We start from the raw sequence: 25,293 nt of genomic DNA on the forward strand, positions 1-25,293 counted from the left end.
GCCTCACTAGGATGGAGAGTGATAGGGATGCGACTGGTCATCAAAAGTTAGAATGTGAAAAACTAAAAGAGCTAAAAGGTCCTGGTGGCCTGAGCTGCAGCTCTGCTCCAGGCCACGTGTGAAGGTCCCTGCTCGAAAATGACATGCCCAAAATGAAAAGAGTATATCTCTGCAACTACAAGGTCTATGTGAATAATCTTGGTATCTATATAGAGGTAAGACTTCAGCAGAGTTGAACAATCAAGTATAGATGGAGTAATTGAAGATCGAACACACACACATAAATCAAAGTTTTCACGTCCGCCTGAAAAAAAAAAAAAAAAAATTCTGAGTGAATATCTCCTATGTAATAATGCAGATGAAGCCCATTCCTCTTGAAATCCATAGAACATCATCTGAACATAATCTGTGCCAATTTTCATGCTGATCAAGTGAATCAGGGCCAAGTTACAGGCTTTAGTAGGGACGTGGTCAGACGGACTCTGTTCCATGTGTGGTTTCTCACTGATTACATCTAATAGGACTGTTTTAATGAAGACGAGTGAGCATCTGTCTCTCCATAAACGATCTTTGTTGTGCGACGAAATGTCGTCAGACCTTCGAACAGACTCCAGGTAAAGTACAGGGGCGTGTATCTCAGCAGCGCATTGGTCAAGCTGGGTGATTGACACGTCTATAGAACCGTCAGAGCCAGTAGAATCGACGGACAGCATCACGGACACCATTCGCTATCTGTGAGGGGGCGAACCCACTGTGACGCGTTTTTCCCCCGACGCCATTTGACATGCGACTTCCGCATGTGTAGTCGGAGTAGGAGGAGCAGGCGTTGATTAACATCTTGAAATGACGAGCGGTCTTTGTGCTAAACCAACGGAATTGGATTTATGGATCAAGACACAACTTTTCCTGCAAATACTTCGACGGTAAGACATAATTCACGTGTGTCGCTGTGTTGATACGAACATTGATCAGCGGCTGGTGAGCTGAATGTTTGTCTGAGAGTCATAGAGGAAGGACAGTGTTTGAATCTGCAGAGGCTGGGCGTTAGCATGATATGTAGCTTGTGTTGTTAGCATGTCGGTAGCAGCGGCTATGGAGTCTGACATCGGTGATATACCATCATGTGAAGTTGTCGTGTTTATGTGATATTCTGACTCAGTTGCTTGGTGTTTTACTTGTGTTTCGTGTCGGTGAAGAGGGTTGACATCACGACAGCGGCGTGTAGCCGAGCGTCTCCTCGTTCTGTGCAGATGCCGCGTGGCTTCATAGCTTCATGTTTAGCATGTAGCATGTGTGATTCAAGATTTAATTTTTACACGTCACTTTTTGATACAAACTTTTTTTTTTTACTCTTCTTCGACTGCTTATTCGATGACAGTTGGTCGGAGAGTTATAATAAAAACACACGAATCAGTGAACTCTGAGCTTTCAGCTGATATGTAGCCTGTGTTGTTAGCTTGGAACATTTACATTTCTATTGTGCGTCATTGACAAACAATTTTAGTCGCGCACAATAATTTGAACACCCGCCACACGAAGGCCGGAGCCTCTTGCGATGACTTTTACGGAAATGTAAGAACATTGGAGGGTGGAGGGTCGAGCGATGTAGAGAGTGAGTGAAAAGAGGGAGCAGCGTTGGCAAAAAGAAATCAGTGCGTCAGAGACTCGTGATGCTATGAACTGATTGTTTTTTTTTTGTGTTAATTATCTTTTTTTTTTTTACATCGTAAAGCATAAAAGTCCCAGCTCCGCACAGCTCTGCGGGAAAGTGCCACATTACTGTTTTTTGAATGTGTGTGTGTGTGTGTGTGTCCCTCTCCCGCAGCAGAAGAAGTTGCACCACTAAAGATATAACAGGTCTAACATGGGCACAAAGTATAGCAAGAGTTTTCTCGTTCAGAACAGGTTAGTTCAGGTTAGTTCAGGTTTGGGAAATTTGTCAATTTGCTGCTTTTTACTTCACCAGTTTATTAAGAAGAAATGAGGAATTACACTAAAGCATTACTTAGAACTCGACTACTGCATTTTCACAGCTGGTTCCTGGAAAAACTTTGTCATGCTGTGGCTGTTGTTTGGTCCTGGCAGTAAGAAAATGTCAATTAATTAAAATATGACTTTTGATTTTTAATCAGTGTGGGCCTACCGCTTGAAGTCAGCTCAGCCCACCCTTGGCCAGACACAGAGATCTGCAGATCCTCATACATTCTTGACACACACACAAATACACACACACACACACACACACACACACACACACAGAGCAAAGAGAGAGGGGAGACAGAGACAGCCTGGTCCCGCCAGGGGCGGACCTAGACGCTGCACAGACGGCGGGGCCAAGCACTCTCAAAGGGCCCTTCTGATAATGCCATTTTGAAATTCAAAAAACTGTAAAAAATAGCTGATGTGCAATGTCCTATCCGATCCATTGAAACAAATTGTCACTTGTTGAGCCAAGGGCAAGTCGACAGCGTCAAAGAAAACATCACTGAATGTGGTGTACAAACTTTGTGAGACGAAAAAAAGAAAACAGGTTGCCAGCTGCGTTCAAAATGTTTCAGCGCCTTGGCCATCGCATCAGCACTCGAGTTGATTAATGACGCTTGAATCGATTAATGAACGGTTCAGCGCCACCGCCAGTAGACAGCCGACAGACAGGCGCCTTTCTTACAGGGGAAACACATAAAATCAGCACTACAAGGCCCACACAACAGATCATTTCTTAATTGTGGATCGTTCGCTCACCAATTGTCTCTTTTTGCGCCTGCTGTAGTTTATCCTGGTTAAAATCATTTGAACTTGTTAACCAACGTTGTACACTATGGTGCCTTAATCCTCCTCTCCTTCATGGTGGTGAACCTGCCAACCACTTTGTCCTTGTCGCTGTTTATGTCACGCTCGACACGGAGCAAAGTGAGCCTTTGGACAAGTCTGGCCTCATCCATGCACGAGCGCAATCATTTCCCAACGAGCCTCCGTTTGCCGACACGTCGTTCGCCACTGGCGCTGCTAAAAGGAAATAGTTTTGTGAACTCTGTGGAGATTCTGTGGTCAGACGTGGGTGCTAGAGCTGCAATAGTTAATCGATTATTCAATAAGTAATAGATTACTAAACTAATCGTCAAACTATTTTGATAATCGATTAATCGCTTCAAGTAGTTTTTATGGGAAATTTTTTTTTCTCTGATTTCAGCTTCTTAAATGTGAACATCTTCTGGGTTCTTTGCTCCTCTATGACAGTAAACTAAATATCTTTGGTGTGTAGACAAAACTAAAAATCATCTTAGGGTTTGAGAAACACAATCAACATTCTTTGCCATTTTATGACATTTAATGCACCAAACAAGTAATCTATTAATCGAGAAAATAATCAACGGATTAATCGGTTATGAAAATAATGGTTAGTTGCAGCCCTCTGTGTTGCGATCGAGGCAAAAAACAGAATACAATGTATGAAAATTGCGGAACTCATCCTCCAACTAGTTCTGGCTTGAAGTAGGCGAACCACAAGCCCCAGCATTTTTTTCTGACAATTTCTCTGAAGTCAGAAACTCGATTTCTTTATTTGCTCTAAAAACACTTTGAGGATGTTAAAATAAACCTCACCTTTTTGTTTTTTCTCTCTGACGACTTTGGCACGTCCTGGATTGGGTTGTCGTCTTGCTGGCCACCTTTTTTTTGTTACGGTGTGATCAGTTGTGTCAAAGCGCTTATCTGTGCAAAATAATCTGATCTGAGTGTCAGTGTTCACATCTTGCCACCTCTTTTTTGCAAATAATTAGGCAAATAAATAGATAATAGTTCAAAAAACGTAATTCCTCTTGCTACTTGGTGTCCATAGTAGATCTATTAGAGCTAAGGTGTCACAGCAAAACACTTTCTACTTTCTACCGGTAGTAGAAGCCGAGGCAGGTGTTGTCTCTGTGTGGTTTATCTCATTTACGCTTCCTCTGGTCTTGTGAAGATCCTGCCATATAGTTCAGTAACTTGCTTTCCCCTCGGTCGCTTGCCAGTCTTCTCCTGCGCTTTACCCCGGCTCATGTTTGGCAGACTCGAGCTTGCACTCTTCAGCGGCCTACAGTATTTCCCAGCAGTGTGTCCGCTCCTCGCCTGTCCTTCCTGTGGTCCGCCGACCTTCTCTTGTTCAGCTTCTGTCGCTCGTTTCCTAGAAAGGTGCCCTGCAAACTGCATCCAGTTTCTGAGAAGCTGCATAAAAAGTACAGCCGCTTAAATAACCATGAACTCAAATCAAAATGTCTGTAAAAACAGTTCTGACAAAAAATAAAAACCCACACGAAGATTGGATTTATCGCAGAGCTGCTTTGAATGTGGCGGCATTCATTTTTAGCTGTACCTTATAATAAGCTGGCAACTTGACGGCTGAGTGTATATTAATCATAACTCTCGTCATTTTAGGTCATTGTAATGAATGCAATAAGACAGCAAGGTCAGATGTTGGTGAAACCTAATGAATGTTAATTGGCTCGGATGACCTGAAGATTCTCGCCAGAATGACAAGGTCACACGTGGATGGGGTTCACTTTGATTAACATAGGCTTCAAAAATCTCCGGGCAAAAGTACCTTTGACATCGAAGCTGAACCAAAAGACCCTTCTTCATTCCATCAGATTATTACCAATTCTGTGAGGCATTGAAAAATAGATTATATGACCCTTCATAAGTGTAGGTTACGTATCTTGCTGTAAACGTAAAGAAAGTCCCCAACCCACTGAGCCAGATTGTGTTTTTCTTTCTTTCTTTTTCATTTGTCTGCTCTCAGCTTTCAGTGTTTGGAAAAAAACCCGAAACAAGTTAAAGTTACGAAATGAATTGATGTATTTAGTTGAATCGTTTGTGATTTGTTCAGAGTTCTGTTAGAAACCAGTTTATCAACCAAGGGAACATGCCATCACCGCAGTTTTACCTTTGCAACTGTCACATAATGGCGTAATCTGTCCAGAGGTGGAGAAAGTAATATGGCCACATATCTCAGGGGGTTTCAAAATACTGTTCCTCTGAAATCCCAGAATTGGACTGATTTCATGGCGCGTCACCCCAGATATGCCAATGGAGCGTGAAATTGAGTCACTCAATGTGAAAAACGAAGAAGAGAGAGAGAGAGAAAACTCTTTTCTCTTCCCATTTCTCTGCAGAGAGGAGCAGGGACTTTTTGCCAGTGTGCTGGCACTGCTGTGGTCTTTCATTTCCAAAGCAACCGAGTGCAACAGACCTGCACATTCCAGACAAAAACAGCCCATTTCACACAAAAGGCAGGGGATGATTTTTGCGGCTAATCAGCGAGTAGATTGTTGTGACAAATGTCGTTATTAGTGAAGCGCGTGGAGAAAGGATGCTTGCAGTCGATGGACGAATTTGGCTACGGAAGTACGATTTCTCTCACAGGTGTAAGGGAAAATGCCTTTTTTACGAGAATAAAAGGTGCTAATGAGCCACACGTTCAACATTCCTCTGCAAAAGCATCACAGCAAGGTGAAGCAGAGCGTATGATCTTGGCAGATTTTACACTGTACCGTTCTGGTACCTCCCACCGTTGCACCTTTTTCTCCACCTTTGCACCTACATGTGGGAGTGGGTCCCATGAGGCCCATTCATCTCTCTCTCTGTTAGTGTGTGTGTGTGTGCGTGCGTTTGTATCCCTCTCCCGCAGCAGAAGAAGTTCTGCTGCACCACTAACGATATAACAGGTCTAACAGGGGCACAAAGTATGGCAAGAGTTTTCTCGTGCAGAGCAGTTTAGTTTCGTGAAATTTGTCAAATGTCAAACTCAAAATTATTTTTGGGGAAGTTTTTCTTACTAGATTTGTGGAAGGCCTATTTGGATTTGTAGTCTTGTATGTGCTCAGACTCACGTTGCTTTTTACTTAAATGAAGAAATGAAATTAAACTAAAGCATTACTTAGAACTCGACTACTGCATTTTCATAGCTGGTTCCATAGAAAAACTTTGTCATGCTGTGACTGTTTTTTGGTGCTGGCAGTAAGAAAATGTCAATTGATTATGATATGACTCCTTATTTTATACATGTGTGGGCCTACTGCGTGAAATCAACACACTTTCATCTGTCAAAGTACAAGCACTTATCCAAATCATCAAGGCACAACAACATACAAAAATCTACTTATTGTGGCCTATAAAAATCACCATCATGTGACGACTATTTTTTTTCTATTGCCCACAGTGGTTCTAATGAGCAAGGAAAATATTAGTTAGAAATATGATATTGTTCCTTATGAGCTGGGTTAATAACATGCTTGGTAAACTGTAAATTCTTTATGAAATAAGCGAAATGATTTACTTGTATCTAATTTAAGACAAACGCATAGCACAGTTGCTGAGATGATAGAAGGCAGTTCACACAGTATGGAAGAGAGAGAGAAAAAAACAATGGCTCTAAGGACTCTCATCTTATCATCCATTGTCCCTCAGCCTCAGAGAAAACAGATGGTGTTAGTGCCTTTGAAGCTTATGAAAAGATGGCAAAAAGCAGAAGGACAGATACGTCAGTGAACACATAAAGCAGAGAACTGGCAATTGTTTTTGCGAGTGTATTTTTGGGTTTACTTTTGAAAAAGATTTGACAGTCTGAGCTTTTATTTCCAGGGCATGATGAGACGCTGACTTATTTAACAGAATAAACAAGATGGCACGTACAGATCAGACAAAATTAAGAGACAAAGGAAAATGGGGAATCGTTCATCTGGTACATGTGGTTTGGGGAGCACAATGTCCTGAAATGAACCATGCCATTAAAATGCCTGAATGAGTTTGGATAAAGATCCTTATATTAAACATGACTTTTTGTTCTGATATGACGGCACATTTTTCACATGCCGACTCACAATACGTTTAGTCAACACTGTGATCTTTGCATCTCTTTTTTTAGCTTGCTATTTAAAGGAAAGACCATAAACTAATATAAACAAGATCCAATTTAGAGCTGCAACTAACGATTATTTTCATAATCGATTAATCCGTCGATTATTTTCTCGATTAATCGTTTAGTTGTTTGGTCCATAAAATGTCATGTCCAAAATGTCAATTGTGTTTCTCAAACCCCAAGATCACGTTTTGTTTTTTCCACACACCAAAGATATTCAGTTTACTGTCATAGAGGAGCAAAGAAACCAGAAAATATTCACATTTAGGAAGCTGAAATCAGAGATTGGACATTTTCCTTCCAAAATAGTGCACACGAATTTTGCAGGGTTTACCTCAAAAAGCTATTATTAAGGTATAGCTTCTAAATATAAAGATTCCATGTAAAGACCCATAGAAAAAAGTGTAGTGAAAACAAATACATGGGTTTTCAATTTTTTCTCTTCAACTGGGTCTACTGCTTCTGGTATGAATGAATCTGGTGAGCGCTGAAGCCCCCAGATGGACCCTTAGGCAAATGGCCAGCACCTATATACCAACAAATATTTAGTTGTTCCGTCAATCCATTTGTATTTAGCAGGTTGCTAGTAGATTTTTTGCCCTCTTCGTTTGTCTTGGATTCTAACGGTATTGCTTCTTTTCAGTATTACAGATTGCGCCCTGAAAACTCTTTCTGTAAGATGCTGCCGCACAAAATGCTGCCCCCTCTTCTCTGTGACTGACAACAGTGAGACGTTCAGCCTCGCTGATGAGAGAGGCAGGGGAAAGTGAGAGCTTGAGTCGCTGCTCTGGAGAAGGACGGCGGGGTGTCATTTGGTTCTTCTGAGCAGCATCGAGTCGTCTTTGTCATCAAGAAGTGCCTGTGCGAGTGCATTTATCACAGCTGCCGTCTCTCACCTGAGTGATGTAGTCTGCACTACACAATTTGTGCGCAATTTCAACAAGGGGGGGGGGTCTCGGGCCATAGAGAAGAGCCGGTGAGGAATAACTGTTGTGACCAAGATGGGGTGGGGGGGGCAATGCGGTGCTCGATCAGTGAGCCATGAGATAAAAGTGATCCTTGACTGTCATTTCACCGTTCTGAAGATGGTAGTTCGAGGACCACCATCCCTGCTGCCCTTTTATACTGAAGGCCTCTATCATGTTGAAAATACGTATTCTTGTTGACTGAGCACACACAAGCAGATTTTAGTCTGTAGAGACACTGACACACTGTAGAATACAATAAAAAAGTATTGTTACAGAAGCAGCAGACAACTTCCGTGCCCTTAGCGTTTCCAAGTGGTAAAGACGCTGCAGTAGCAAGACGTATACTGAAGCTCCTACTTCGTTTTTCCTGGCTCCTATAGGGTTAAAGGGATAGTTCAGTTATTTTGAAGTTGGGTTGTATGAGTTACTTATGCATAGTTAATATGTTACCTTATGTAGATGGTGATCAGCGCTGTCATTTTAGGGAGTTTGGAGGAGAAGTGGAAGTAGCGAAAGTCACAGTCCCACTGTTGCAGAAGGGACCACCGAAAAACTTTTCCGCCACATTTTCAACGTTACCTAAAAATAAATATATATATATATATATATATATCGGTTCAATTTTACACTAAAGGATGTCTTTTTTTCTATTGGTTCAGTTTGCCGCCAGAAAGCATTTTAAGTTTCCTTTTTACGCTTAGAAGTTTGCACTTCTAAGCGTACTTAGGCCATGTATTACTGTGCAGGGAATCAGCGTATCACTCAGCAAATCAGATGTTCGAGTTACATGCTTTAGCATACAATTGAACAGGTTTTTTTTTTTTACGTGACGTTCAAAATTTGGCAAAAAAGAGGAGGTCCCTTCTGCAACAGTGGGACTGTGACTTTCGCTACTTCCACTTCTCCTCCATGACATCGCTGATCACCATCTCCATAAGGTTACATATTAGTAATGAGTACCTCATACAACCGCACTTCAAAATCACTGAACTATCCCTTTAACTTCTGGCAGCATTAGCATCATGGCTAACTCAATGCCAGCAGCCGGGCTGCTGTCCAAAGCAGACAACAACAAAAAAACAACAACATTTGAACAAAAAAAAAACATTTGAACAAATAACGTTGAATTAAATGTCCGGTAGCAGTAATAAGTATCGTAGAAGTGTGGAAACACCCCCACAGAAACCCCTCTTTACCACATCTTTCTCGTCATCACGGTGACCCTCACAGAATGGTCACAGACAACCTGGCATCTTCTGGCTGAGAAGGAAAAAAACATAAAAAGTGCAAAACCGTGAACGTTTAATTACTGTGTCATTTGGCAAAGGGATGATGATGATTAAGAAGATTAATGTCCCTCTGACTGGTTTATGTTTTATGGGGCATGTATAGTTTAGTTCCGGGGTGTTGATTATTGGCAAAACAACATACACATTTCTTTATTAGCATCTGCTCAAGTATGATGATTACCTATGAGTCATTGAACAATGAAAAATATAATATTTTTAATAACTTCACGAATGAAGTTTTCTTAATGCTAGGTTGTCTGTTGGCTAAAATGTTTGATGTTTTCACCTTGTCTGATAAGAGACTATACAAATTGTTCGCAAATATGCTCTTACACAACAAACTAAATGTCATTACCGTGCTTTCAAGAATAAGTATTATGTGTACAACACATGAATCTTAATGACACTCACAGTTTATTTTCTTTCCGACAGGCAGATGGTGTAAACGGGACATTTAGGCTTGTGCAAGTGGAGAGATGAAAAGCACTTGACCATGAATCTTCATTCTGGGCCAGTGTATTAACTTGACTTTAGACATTGTACACTGTCACCGTTTCATTATAACTATAGTGTATAGAAGTTCAGATCCGGCGACAGGGTTAAACATAATGAGATTCGCCTTCTGGATTTATTACAGCTGACACAAGTTTCTACTAGACACAGTTCTGTGACCTCCAGTTATAAATCCACTGAGAACGTCTTTGAAAGAACTGCACTTATATTTCAAACTGCACTGTTCTGCCTCATTCTCAGACCTTCACATATAATTCGACACCAAAGAAAACGGACATGACAGATCTTCTGTACGCGCACGATGCTGGTTTCTTGTCTGGGTCTCGTCTTCCTTCTGTTCAGACTCGGACGCCTTGATGAGCTGTTGCCAAGTGTTTGTGTTTGACACTGCTTTTAACCCCTGTGTCAACATATTCACTGTGTTTTGATTTCTGGACTAGTATTTAAGTAATTTCTCTCCACTTCCATTAAAAGAGTATTGATTTCTTAAGTAGTGAGGGCGTCTCTTCTTGTATGGTGGATTCATGGATTTATGTAGCTCGCAATTGTGCAGTTATTCAAATGACAGGGTTTTGTCATGAAAATGGGGGGACCAAATGAAAGCAACGGGAAATATAGTGATGAAGTCAGAAGGAAATTCAACTATCCACTGGTCTGGAGTTGCAGACTGAAAGACTGTTAGACATTTTATCAATGGTTGTTCGTCTGTCTGGAGCATTTAATGAAGTAAACAACTCATTCGATTGTTTCTAAGTTTGCTTGTTAAAACAGGGCCTGACGATAAAATCGGGTTGACCTTGTTCTTATGTACCTCCTTGTCCCTTTGTGGACTTATGACAATGTTGAAAATCTGTTTATGGTCAACAAGTTGTGTTAACTGATAAGATTTTTTAGATATGAATTCCAGAAGTGTCTAAGTTGTGCATTGATCAGTGTTTGAGTCTAAATAATAAGAGGACCTGTTCAATAATAAACTGTTCCTAGTAGGAACTGATCCCAGTGCTGTGGTGGTGAAAGAAATTTAGTTTGTTTGTTCGTTGGAACCATGTTTATAAAGATGGACGACGCATCTGCACTTCCTTTCGTTGTTCACAAATTAAACCAAAATATCCTGGATACGGTTGCTGCCGTCGCGCACTTTTTGACGTCATTTGTAGTTGTCTGCGCTTTAGCGATCGTGGTGTACTTATACAGTGATTCCGGATAAATGATTGCCGGTGGATTTATAAAATACATACAGGTATATCATAATAAATCACACCTTCCTCTCTTTTATTCTTTGATTACAGCTTTGCTCTTGAGGTGGGGGGAAAAAAATCAAGGTTTACACAATACAATACAATGTAAGCCAATCACAACAACGCAACACCATATTATCTGTAATGTATCTAAAATTTATTGCAAGTGGCTCTAATTAGTGATGAGCCTGTAGGTAAAACCCCCTGATTTTTTTTTCCCCCAGAGAGCCTTATCAGATGAGGGGAGCTCTTATCTGTGACTCTATTGATCGCTCTTTGCTCTAACAAAGGTGTATATGGAATGGCACTCAGGAACAGGAAGCGGGTGCTTGTATCTACAGAACCCATACCAATGTGTCATCTGTGCAGCACTGATGGTTATCTGTTTTCTCTCTCATACTGTTGTTATACAGTATATTACCCTTCCCCTCTTTGCCCGGCTTACAGAAATGGATATAGACCCGCAGGAAATTAGCCTGAATATGTAAAACGGCGACAAAGAAGCAGAGGAAATTCCGCATTGTAAAATTTTGGCATTTGAGAATGCTTTGCGGAATGGTTTAACTTTTGTGACTTACATCATCGTGCCTAATAAAGAAATTGTCCATCTCTTTCTGAATTAGGGATGACACATTCATTCTGTGAGTCTTAATCTCATAAGCGTATTACAGAGTATATGCCCTAAGCAATTATGCGTGATGAGAAAAGGATGTGTGTGTTGTGTCTTGTTACATTACAAATCTAATTCTTCACACCAATCATTTACATGTGACCTCACTTCGACCTACGGTATGTATCTTTTAGGTGTCACCATATCCAAGAATTAATGTCACCTCATGCCAGGACCAGTTGTTAAACTTATTACATTTTCAACTTCACGAACAAGTTTAGAAAACTTAATTTGTAGGTGTCAGGTCTCAGCAGACAGGTGTTTTCCGTGTGAAAAAGAGGACGTGCAAAATAAAGCATAAGGAAAGAGTTTATTCACGATTTCTTTGCTGCAGGAGGCATACACAAATGATCATCCTCATGCAGTACATCACTAGGTGTATCTTCCATTGGCAGGGGAATTCTGTGTTTTTAAGCTCAACGGCTGCCACACAAAAAGGGGTGGTTTATGTTGTGGCACAGTAAATAACATTTCAACTTAACAGCATCGCTTGTTTCAGTTTGATGAGGCATTTTCACGTGTGCGCCACTGATTTACCTCAATACCCCCTCCGAAAATTGCTGCAATGACCTGTTATATAAACTTCGCCAAATATTTTACACTAAATGAAGACATTCTTATTCAGATCTGTGAAGAATAAATTCCCCTTGATCTATTCTTTTAATGAACCCCGCTTCACAAGAATTAGCCATAATTTGCTTAGCCGTGCCTTGTGTGAACTCCTTCCAATTCGTTTGTTCAGTCAATCAAGACGTACATTTATCTCACTTGAGGAGAGCCAAGATCCCAGTGTTCACAAAGGCTCTCGGCCATCTTCTCTTTCTTAAATATCGTCAAGACACCTGCTATTGATCGAGCTCTCGCAGAGGTTAACTCAACCTCTTTAGGAATTCAGTGTGGATCAGCTCTTGTAGAATATAGACCAGGATTAGGTAGTTAAAATAACAAGCAGAGGGAAAAAATAAAAACAGATGGAGGAAGGGAAAGAAACTTTTCCGTTCTTTTTAACAGCCACTTTTGAGGGAAAACTTTAAGGAGACAATTATACCTTGACGTTGCGGAATTGTTTATCAGACTGATGTGAGATTTTGAACGCAGCCGAGCAAATCAAAACAATTATTTCCTCAGTCACGCCACACTTGACATGAAAATGCAGAAGGCATAGTCATTTCAGACCTTAGCCACCATAATTAATAATAGTCACTCTAAAACAGACGCTTAGGAGTACCCTGCCCCACAGGAGACAGGCATATGTAATTATTCTTCTTAATTAGTGGTCTGAAAGTGTATCTGATTAAGTTGTAAGACGCGCCTGTGACTAATTCAATTTGGACTGCAGTCTACAGCAGTTTGAGTGCATCAGGCCATTGACTGAACATAACAATTCCAGCTTTGCACCAAAGGATAAGACATTCGGGCGATTACGTCTCACCGGTGAGATACAAACTAGGTGATCAGACAGAGGGCCATGTTCATCACACCACAGTTGGTCAGCCAAATTACATTTTCCCATTTCTCAGATACAGCTCCAGATATTAGCTTGTTAACAGTGTCACCCTGCTGAGCTCCATTCAGACCTGCACATGGTCTCCACTGACACAACATGCTGCAGTTTAATCCTTTGATTATCCTTGAACTGATCCAATCCTTTGGTTTGAATTAGACCGAGTAAATAAAAAGGGTACAATGGTTTAATATTCTAAGGCTATAAGGAGACATTATATACATTTTGTTTCTTCGTGTCCTTTCAAGTGACCTTTTAAAATACTAAATGTAAAAGTAATGTTGTTGTTATTAATATTGCGGTCAAAATGGAGGATGAATGACAGACAGTCATTGACTAGATGGATATTTCTCTGTGTTGAAAACGGACCAACAATCCTCAAAATTTCATGATAAAATTCATCATCCATAATTTCCCTTTCGAATGCCACACAGCAATGTTTTATAATTTGATAATAATAGGACAACGTAATTGGTCTGGACCTCTGTTTTATGATAACACAAAAGCTAAAAAGCTAAGCTTTGGTTTGGATTAGGCACAAACCTGACTGTTTAAGTTTAGAGAACAGTTATGGTTGAGGTTGAAATATGTTTTTTGCTTTGGGACTCATGGGACCTCTGTTGTCTCGGTTCCAATTGTTTCTCCTCATATAAAGATGGACGACATGACAGCTCCCTAAAGTGAAGCAGTATCATCAGGATCTCCCCCTGGTGGCTGGTAGGCTGCAGTGCAGGTCATAACCCCCCCCCCTTCTATATTTCTAGTGTCAGTTTGTCTAGTGTGTTTGGTGTTAATGATGCTATAAATGTGGAGACATGTAATACATCTTTATATACATGGTTCCAATAATAAAGACATAGTCAACGTTTTGGCAATGATGAAGGTCATAGTTTTAATTGTTTGGAAGTTAATTGAATTTGATTTTACAATAGCTGTCCTCGAAAAATAAATCACCCTATTCAGTCAAACAGTTACTTGTCAATTCCATGAACCTAGTTTAACCAGTCTCGGTTGAGGCATTGTGAACTGTAAATCGACTGCATGAGAAATTAAAAGAAATTGCTCTTAAAGCTACAAGACAACAGCCGTGAATTCACTAAAGATTCTACGGCTGCATCCTGATGCCGGTTTGTCATTGGACCTGTCACCCGGACCCACGTTCACAGGCAGGGCAGCGTCGTTAAACAGCAGGGCTCGGGAGTCAGACGCAGATCCTGACAGTGTCGGTGGTGCGGAGCGAAGGGTCAAGCATCAACAAACTGCAACGACTGCTGCAACATGCCAGGCAGGGTGTTAAACGCGCACAGCGGTGAGAGTGAAGGTCTACCCCACGGAGAATCATAATCAAAGCACTGGGATAAGTAGGCCGACTCAGGTGGGCTCATCCTCATTACAAAGCCTCGTATGCAAAAAGGTAGAAGCTAGAGCACTATGATTCATAATGTTGACTAGAGTCATCATGAAATCGAGCACACATGAAAGGGCCCTAATGTCTACGTGCTGCCACCAACCCACTGTAGAACCACAAATTGAAATGTACAGCCCCATAAATAAAGCACAGAGGGCAGATGGTGTTAAATTACTGTGGGAGAGGATTTCACATCGGGTCAGCGTTTCCCGTTTGTTCTCGGAGACCTGCTGTCAAATGTGAGGCAAAAGTGATAGCGGTTGAAAAGCTAAACAGAATACCGCCGTGACTATTTAGATTGACAACAATGGTTCCTCCAGTGAGTCCCTGACATCGGCAGAACAGAGGTGACCTCTCCACTTTGACCATCATGAAGCACAACAACAGTCCTTCTTCAAAGCATTTCACCGGGAGGGGGGGGCGTACAAGGGATGTCATTATTTCTTTCATGAGCGATTTAAATCACGGTCAAACTCGCCAACACATCGTCAAAAGATGTTCGGCTTTTATCATTGTACTTATAAAGGGGCAGATCTGTGAGACACACAGTTCTCTGATGGAGTCTCAACAAGCGGAGGATGTGCGAACAAATCCTAATAATACCCGTACAAATATGCACTGCAATGCTCGAGTGACAAGTGATGAGGTGAGAATAAAACCTCTCCTACAGAACATGTAAAGTGTGACGCCCCCTCTTGTCAACCACTATTGCGCTTTGTTAATGTCTGTCATTACACTCTGTGTCTTCTACTATGTTTCTCTCGCATTGTTTTTCACTTTATCCATACATCTCTTTGAGTCAATTTCACATCTCAGGATTGACATACCTGCCAATACTTAATGTTCAGGTGTGAAAAACGCAGCTTCATTCAAGCAGATATGACCGCTTAAGGGGGCTAACAATCGACACGTTACCATTATGCTCATAATATCCTCCTCGCCCTTATGGCCGTTTATTCGTTGAGTGAGACTCCCCGGTAATCATCGTAAATCTTCGGCTTCTCCTATGGTCCTCATATATTCCTGAAGCGTTGTGTTAGCTTTTTCGCAATTAGCGGCACCAGATAACGCGTAATTGTGCAAATTATTTGGGCACCGTTCAAACTCGGAGGCTGCTTTAATTTTCCTCCTGTGAATATCTACGACTGCTGGAGTGTTTTGGCCTCCATTAACAATGAATAAACAGAAATGAAAAGAGACAATGAGCAAAGGCTTTTTCATGAAAGGTGATATCAACAGAGGCAGGGTTCATGCGAGTGCTTGACTGTAATGGAGATGGACTGCAGATAGCTTCAGGGGGCTGTGATTTTTATTGAAGCCATGGTGACACTCCAATATCACCTCTTCTTAGATATGAATTATTGCACCGTGGAGAGAAACTGGATGAGAAACATTTAAGATCTAGATGACAGCTTCACCAACTCCAACCAGTTGTTTATATATCCACACGTCCTCCAAGGAGTCTTTATTTTAGGCTCGTTGATTTCGTGATTTTCCACCCCAAGCAAATTGCTGGAACATATGCCAATGTCTTTGAGTGGGTGTTGGGTGTTTTCCCCGTCATTGTTAATTAACTAGGTGGTTGGCACCAGGCTTTGCCATGTGATCTTCCAGACGGACACCCTTTAGAGCCTAGCGCCCTTGTCCTCTCCATTCATTTAATGTGCTGAAATTCCACCATACCTCAGCTGCTCACAGAGGCTGCAGAGGTCAAGGGTTATGGACTCGATGAGAGGTTAAGCTCGCCATCTTTTTTAGCGAGGCATGTTGAGATAGGACAGACAGAAAAAGAAAAGAAAAAAAGGCTGTGGGCTGAATGTCGGAATAGACCATGTGACTGTGTGGAAAGCGCCACAAGGTCAAGTGTTGCTGCCTGCACTGTCCTTGTCAACACCTTTACAAGGAAGAAGGTTGTTTTTCATGCCGTCATGTTTGTTGATATATCGATTGCGTGTCTCCTCAGTAAGCTGCACACCGAGTGATAAATATGTAATTCAGTACTTAGCATGTCTGTTGACATATGATGGATACAAGTGTCAATCAGACAGTGACCAGTATCATAATAACTAGAGGTCAATGATTGACGACTAACAAGCAGCATTTATTTCTACAGCAACCGCGTTGGGGCACTAATGGAAACAAGGTGTTGTATTCGGAATTGAAAAATTCATAATGGACCATGTTGGATGTGAAAAGTATACATGTATATTATCTTCACCATCTTGAGTAAACGTGAGCTTTAGCATGTTGGATTCAAAGGCCATGAGGATTTTACTGCTGAATATAAATTTGACCCTACATTATCTCTGTAGGCTACGTTGACTTTCTGCCAAAGCTTTGTCAGTTCTTAACTGTACAACATGTTATACAAGACAGAATTTTTTTGTGTCTATGAATATTTCAGACTGTGAACTGCATTTCAACTCTGCTCTGAAAAAGTAAGTGGAGAAGAACAAGAATTATAAACACAAAGGTTCACTGAAGATATTTTTTTAAATAGCCTCAGGGATTATGCTAATATTATGACAGTCAATTTCATTCAATATTGTATCTTTAGCTCGTGATCAAAATTTTTCTCAAGAAACCGAGTTAGATGCTGCTCTGTATTAGTGCAGAGTAAATAAGATAAGAAAATAAGATCAACTCAACATTTTCTTGTGCCTGAAACATCAAACTTGTCTGAAGACGATCTGATTATCCCTTTCATGTCACAACTCTATCCTGTGCCGTGTTACCACAAAATGCATAATTCGATAAAGACCAGCGGGTGGCTGCTTGATGCTCTGTTCATTTCCTGTACATTTCCAATTAATACTAATGGGTTTGTAGGATTACCTTCCATTTCCATAAAATAAATGAAGGAGCACTGGGATATTACTCTCCTTGCTTTCAAGGTTCAATGTTTGTAAAGTGACCTTGGCTTTTCTTTGCCACACCTGGAGAGAGGGAGAGGAAATACAAAGAATGAAGCACTACGGAGTCACAGTCTTTATCTTTCACTCATCTGTCATTGACTGTTTCTCCTCCACCTCACTGGCAAGGCAAAAACAAGGCCTGTGGTTCTCCCGTTCCCTCGACAGGGGCCCTCGCTGACCCCCCAGCAGTAATTTTAGACTTCATGTCGGCTGTGCCAGAGAGTCAGCCCCAGCTAATTCAAGGTCATTCCAGTTTTTTTAATTATTTTATTGTGGAGAATAGAAGCCAACCTGGTCTCAGGCACTGTGCCATGTTGGAGATTGCATTATCCATCTTGAATGATTTTGCCTGTGTCTGTCATCAATATGCCTATTCTTCCGCCTCTGGTTTCAAATAAGTGAGTGTTAATGTCACACAGTGTGCTTGTTTTAGAAAACAATTAATTCACGCAAAAAGCTCCCCGTTGTATTTCAAATGTGTTTAAAAAAAAAATTGAAAAAAAATCCTGTAATGAGCAGGAGGAATAAAGCTCCTCGTGGCAAAGAGATCAGACAGACACGTGTGACACATGGGAATTGCACAAGTTGGACACTTCTTTCTCCCATGCTGACGAGCAAAATACCAGGCACTGTTATTGGACGGAAAAATAAAGTAAACATTTTTTTTTTCAAAAAAAGCATCTCCGACTGCCAGCAGGTATTTGGTGCTCGCAAACAACAGCGCCAGTTGTTCTTCATGTGTGCAGTCCTGTTCGACATTTACAGTAAATGTTGGAAAGAAGTCAAGATGCCTCTCATTGTCATGCTATGTCAGAGGAGTTAAAGCGCGACTGGGAAATGCGTTCGGACAGCTCTGGTGTTACTAACCATTCCAGGGGACATCATCCTTTTTTCGACCGACAGTGCGGTCAGAGGGTTCCTTCGCAAGGACTGACATCCACACAGAACCACGTCAGTGGTTATGAGCGACAGGTCACTTTTTTAACACTAACGTTTGCCACCGGCCCCATGCCGTGCTCCTGGTCTTGATCCAGTAGAGCAGAGCAGGCAGCACTTCACAAATGAAATGAAGTTTTGCCGACTGCAAACGTTGCACTCCCACTCCCAGTCCTGCTCTAATCAAAACTAAAAATTACATCATATTTATTTTACATGCACTTTGGCATCATATATATTTAAGACATGTTTTTTTTATTATAAATTATTAATCCTGCTTGGCAGTTTATGATGTTTATTTTTGCTGCAAGCGGAACATTTTTATCAAGTTTGTCTCTTACAGCAGACGATTTTATTTATCTATTTAAAATATAAAAATGTTGCCAGCCGAATGACTGATGCAGCCCTGTTGCTCTTTTAAAGCCGAGTGCTGTTCGACTTCACTCGCAACTTTTTCCGAGATCGATTTCCTCCTCCTCACTTCCACAGGATCACATCATTAGATTTGCCTGGTTAGGTGACACCTACACGTCACAATGGGTGATGGATGTTTTATATATGAAGACCAAATGAAACAGCCCCCACCGCCGCCGCTTCATCCCCTCCCCTCCCCCACTTCCGTTCACCCCCCCCCCCCCACACACACACACACACAATTCTGATGTTCCTCCTATCATCTTCTATCAGAGACGTGAGATAACCTCAGAGCCAATGACAAACTTTGACGAATGGCTTGTCTCCGAGCACCTGCAAGAAGATGGAACTGACAGCCTCCTTCACCTTTCCTCTTCCTCCGAGCCTTGGGCTGTGCCAAGCAGGTATAAGTGATATACTGTAGGACATGGCTGGGTGTAAGTCATGCTCCTTCCGTTTCCTCCAGATTGTGAGGGTCTCCATCTATCATTGTCAGTCACCTCCCTCTCTCTATGACTCTGCCACTCTCCCGCGCTCTGTCTGTCTCTTTACTCATTCACCCAAAGGTCACTCTTCCATTCTTCCATCCCCAATGTTTTCCCCCCGCTGCCACTGGAGCGGTCTGCAGATATCTATAGCACTGTGCAGATGGCTGGTAATCTGGCCCGGGGTCATTATGAATCCCAGCCAGGGCCCTGACCGACGGCTACTCTCCCCTTCTGTCAGTCCATCTCCACAAACATGGCCTTAAATGAGCCATTCATCTAAATATCCGGTCATTTTGCTTCTCTTGGCAAATAGAGCTCAGCTATTTTTGCCCGGAGAATCGGAATCTGTGCGCTTTTATTAAAACAGACTAAGATGGATATGCGCTTGAGTTGAGTTAACTGCACGGATGCGCGCACACACACACACACACACACACACACACACACACACACACACACACACACACTTTGTGAGCTAGTTTATCATAAGGTAAACTTTAAGCAGTGCAGTACTAAAACACTGAATGTTTAAGATTTTACAAGCCACCTGGCAAAACTGTTATGGAGTTTTCTCCTTTTTTAATATCATTCCTGATATATGGAACTGCCAAGCGCAAAAGGAACATTCTGAGTCATGTGAATAATTTATTTAAATTTTTAAATAAATCGTCAGATAACGTCAGATGTCATATAATTCCAAGCTCATGATTTGCCACGAGTCCTCAGCCCCTGCTCGGTGTCCCCTGTCTGTCTTTACAGTGCGTCTGCTTTTCATAATCTCAGCAGCCTCCATGAATCATTCACGCTGTTGCCTCCCGTTTTCCCCCTCCCCTCCTCATTATCCTGCCATGTGCCGTGTCCCCTCCGCCAACCTCGGCCTCTGTTTAATGTAGTCACCTGACCGCCTCCCGGAGTCTCCGCCCTCCTTCCCCTCTTAGTGTTCATCACCGCGTGACATTACTGACCTTCACTGGACATTGTTTCCATTAGTTTGACAAATCTGGTGCATCAAAAGCAGCTTTGTTGACATGCAGGTGCAAAATCACCTCTGAATGGATTCCCCGTAATGAAAATGCCAGAGGAAGTGATGGTGCTTTTTAGGGGTTGGCAATAAGGTTCAGTCAAGGGCCACTGCCTTCAGCCAAATTTAGACGCACCGACGCAGCTTTACTTTGTGTTTCTCCGACGACCGATTTTGCAAAAACTTGTTAAAACATGTATGTGGCTGGTCAACACGTGAGCGGCGCTATAATTTGTATTGGCGAGAACGTTTCTGTACCTCAATTGCTGTAGATGTATTCCTTGTTTACCGACATCACTGGGAGCGCACGCACTCGGCGGGAGTAGCGCACGAGATTGTAGTCAACCACTGCAATCAACCTGGATTTCCCAGCGTTTGTAAATCCTTGTCGACTCAATAAGAAAAATACCACTAATTTGAATCTCCTTGTTTGTATTTCATTTGCACATTCATCAAGTACTATGCAGAATGTTGGCGGACAATAGTTCAGTATCACTATAGACAATATATGACAATGGAGCACAGAATTGAGGAGGAAAGCATTTGAATGTGAAGGCGACACACCCGTGCATGCATTGCAAACCTTTTTTTTTAAACCACTGACCATCTTTGATAAACATCTGTTATCTCTGGCATGTACATGTTCCATTGAGAAACAGCAGCTATCGCTAAGTTACCTCCACAGAAAGAGAAACATGACCTGTGTGAAAAAACCAACAACAACCAGAAAAACGCCCTCAACAACAGTGTGCTCGTTGTAACGTAATACATTTGTAAAATCAGCATCTAAACTCTCTGCTCCGTCCTCAAAATGTACATGGCACTGTGTAAAAATTGATGCAAAATCTCCAATTGGAGGTGACTGCAGTGTAAACAAGCACAGCACTATTGATCAACCACACAGGAGCGCGAACAGAGGCTCCGTACGCCTACACACAACAACGCAACACATTTCTCACCCGAAGGCATCAGTCTGCTCTGATCGTCTGTCGCCGCTTCCAAGACCAAACCCCTGGACCCATGTCGTACACAGAATATTCATTAATCAGCCTTGGAACACAAAGTATCTGTGGCAAAGCCGTCTCACTTTAAAACTGACTTTTTTTAAGTGCTCTCTGGGCTAAAAGGCAGGTTCTGATCTTACCTATTGCATTTGCAATTCATGTAGTTTTAGGCGCAAGAACAGCTTTTCACATTCATCTCCTCAGAAGTTGTCAGTCGTGACGTTATTGCCATAGAAACCTGTCTTTATGGATTTTCTAATTTGTATTAATATGTGACTTTTTCTCATAACACATGAAGTGAGACGATACAGAGAAGAAGAAAAAAATGGAATTTTTAAAAAATGTTAACCAAAATTACAATGTTTTCATGCACCCTAACCAAACACTATGTGTTGCTTCAGCTTGTCAGTTAAAATCTTGAAGCTATACAGTTTTTTTTACATTGAACATTTTGTGGATCTATTCAGTGTTGCATCATTTTGTTTATCGGAAATGCAAACGATTTGGAATTTATTCATTCATTTGAGTTGTATATGAACGTATTTGATAGGAGACACAGTTGTTGTCTGTCTGAGAGATTGCAATGGTGGATCTCTGGAGGCAGCATGTCCTTCCCAATGCGGATGAGCAAGAATTAATGCCAGCCCAAGGAAATGGTATAGCCCCATGAACAGATGACTCAATGATAAGACACTTTATGTATTTCTCTGTGTGTGTGTTTGTGTATTTGTGTGCAGCCGCACTTTCTAATGGGACTATGAGATTACATTTTATTTAGTGTCTCATGGTTTGCTGCTGGTGCAGAATCACATCTTTAATTCTGCCCGGGCTTTAAGTAATTTTCTATTCTGTTAGTTTTCTTTAAACGGCCAGAAATCTAATTTGGCCGCTTTTAAAAAAAGAACTCTGATGCAGGGCTATACGCAGAGGACAATCTTCAGGTAAAATAAATAAAATGCTGTTCCACATGCGAGTTTCCTGATCTTTGTTAACCCGCAGATTTGTCAGCAGTAACTTCGCTGAAAGCTCTGGGCCTTTAGAAAACAGTTTGTTTGTGTTCCGTCAGGGAGACTGTGAAAGAGTGAAACGGTTTCCTACAGTTATTTTTTCTTTGATCCTTCGGGGCACTCTGTTTTTAAGGTTCGCATCTCCCAAGTGTCTTACAATATGTCCTTTTTTTCCGAGCCAGTGAAGAAGCTTTTCTCATGATCAGTCCTCAAACTGCAAAGGGCAAGGTTGCAACCCCTATATCCCATTGCCTATCTTTCCTCCAAGCGTGCAGTTGATCTTAACGCAGGAAGACAGTGCAGACCTCAGATCTGAGCCAGGATGTGCAGGCAAGCCTGCCCTTCTGCTGTGACCAACCATGGAACTTGATTTTCTTTGGGTGAGCGTGCTCCGACCATAGCCTCCAAAAACACATCGCAAATCTACTCTCGGGTTTCTTGAAGGACGGGGAACATTTGCTCTTTCACAATAGATGTGCTTCTCAAAACAGCAGTCAGCGGAACAACAGTGAAGTATGCCCTTTCCATGACAGAAGCCTCATCCATCATGAGGACAAGCATCCAAGTTTATTTCCACCCCACCACTTAGGTTTACGTGAGAAGATTGCACCTTGAAGTGGGTCTCTACCCTCTTACAAACCTTTACCAAATTTTATTGTTTCAAATTTTACAGCCACTGGATATCAGCCAGTGAGCCGTGTCATTCAAGCTGCACAGCGTTAACTGCTTGTTCATGTAGAATGTGGAATGCCTGCACTTTAAATTAATACATTGTGTTTAACCCCTCGTTAATGACATACATTAAGATCCTACAGATTTGAACTATGAACTATATCTTATCATGACAATAATCATGACTTTTTCACAGCCACACAGAACACATCAGCGTCACAGCTTTTCACATGTGTTGACAATTTTCACTGGCTGGTCATAATTTTCTTTTACAGCAATGCACTTTTTTTTTTCCTGCAACACAGTTTTTTTGGAAGGCTTGTGTTTTGTTTGCAACAATTGTCGTACTCAACAGGAGAAAACAAGAAAAAAAACCCACAAACAACAAAATTCTGAAAAAAGAAATTAGGATATACATCATGCTTCCTATTTTAGTCTGGACCACAGCACAGGCAATGTTCTGCCTGGCTAAACATGGCCTGGCGTAGACAGTTTTAAACCCAAATGCGATTTCCAAGAGGCGTTACCAACGGAAGGAGACCGGAATACGTCTGGACGCAATCCGATCGTGTTATAACGAGCGACAGCAACGACTCATATGACGTCGGTCGTGCGTCGCAAAAAAATGTCAACAGAATAGAGCAGAGAGGACATGGCCGTGACGATGAGTCCGCAATGTCTGTGAACGAGTGTAGCGTCACGTTGCCCGCGACAACATACCTGGGCTGCTCCGGTCCACCCCTCTGTTCGGCTGGAATGAGGATGGCATGTAGTGTGTGAGGGATTTTTTACGAGAAGGGCGGTGTTGTAGTGACCAAGGTTAGCGTGATGATGGAGGACGCCTGCACACATGGTTTTATTTCCTCCAACGCTGTCCAAGGACATTTACAACGGCATCGTGGCCAATAATGTTCTGTCCCCATCTCCTTTCCTTTTGCTAGGTGACAGTTTACAGGGACACAGTTTCTGAAATGATGACCATTTTGTAGGAATTTACCAACCAAACCACAAGGGCAAATGCAAAGGGTCATAAACTTCTTAAAAAGGCAAACAACTTGAGCCGGAAATATTTTCATCAAACTTCTATTTGGTTATTACGAACGTTTAAAGAACACCTTTGATGGCTCTTTCCAAAATGTGCATAATAACAGAGAGGAAAGAAAAAGGATCAGGTGTGCAGGTATATAGATAAAGTAATCTAGGTCACTCTACAAGGCCAGCAATTAACCATTACTTAACACCATATTACAAATTAAATGTGAGCAAAAAAATTGATATTGCAATATGTAAATGTGCACCATTAATCAAAAGTTTCTTACTGCCAACCAGGCGTTCTCCGTCTGGTTCTCGTTTGTGCGAGACGACGACTATGTACTTTGATGCATGAGTTTCAGGTTGGACTGATTGTTTTTCAAGTTACAATTTTAGCGTGTAAGCAATTGTGAAAGACTGGGATAAAAATAACATAGATTTCTACATGCCATTTTTGGACCATTTAGCGGGGATTCGGTTCCTCCGGCTGGATTCGCTGGGACAAAACCAGCCACAAAGCCTTTTCCACTACTAAGAGGCAAAGATAATTTTGTTTTATTATTTTCCAGTCCAGCAGTGAACTGGCTGTTTGCACGCACGCGAGTCTGGGGTGCATATGTCTATGATGTCCTCTGCTCTGCCCATGATAGCAGTAAAATACACAATGATGTTATTCTTCACAGGCGTGATCTTCAGGCGGAATCTGTGAAATGAGGATGCGACCGTAAGTCTACATGTACACACTCTCTCTCTCTCTCCCTTACACACACACACACACACACACACACACACACACACACACACACAACACTATCATCAACATCACACCTAATTTCTGTATGCTTTATAGCCTCGCAGCGAGTGTGTTTATCTATTCAGAGTGTGTGTGTTGCTGATAGATGACAACAACCGAGCTGAGAATGGTGATGAGGTTTTGTTCATGGCATAATGCAGAGCTAGGCATCAACAAATACAAGGGACCTGTCATTATCTAAAACACCGCATTTCCCCTGAGGTTCTCGGAAAAGGTACAGCACACTTGCACTTGCACACACACACACACACACACACACACACACACACACACACACACACACACACTCACACTCACACTCACACTCTCTCTCTCTCTCTCTCTCTTCCGCTACCTCTCTCACTCAAACGCTCCTTCATTACACACAATAATTCATTTTTTCGAAACAGTGATGCATTATTTGTTGCGTTATGCTGTGTTCTGAACGGAAGGAACGGTGCATGTCACATCTCCAGGGACCTTGTTTGTTATCTGTGTACATTGTTAGAGCCACACGTTCGTAAGG

The 25,293-nt window shown here is 41.8% G+C and overlaps 1 long non-coding RNA gene across 1 annotated transcript; it reads left to right on the forward strand.

The window, feature by feature from the left end:
- Positions 1–642: 642 nt before the first annotated feature.
- On the forward strand, positions 643–25,002 carry LOC118302220. Its single transcript, XR_004790486.2, has 3 exons — positions 643–923; positions 24,658–24,698; positions 24,874–25,002. It is a non-coding gene; the product is annotated as an uncharacterized LOC118302220 (long non-coding RNA).
- The last annotated feature ends 291 nt before the right edge of the window (positions 25,003–25,293 follow it).

Source organism: Scophthalmus maximus, chromosome 4, assembly GCF_022379125.1.
Source record: "Scophthalmus maximus strain ysfricsl-2021 chromosome 4, ASM2237912v1, whole genome shotgun sequence".
In the NCBI taxonomy this organism is placed as follows: Eukaryota; Metazoa; Chordata; class Actinopteri; order Pleuronectiformes; family Scophthalmidae; genus Scophthalmus; species Scophthalmus maximus.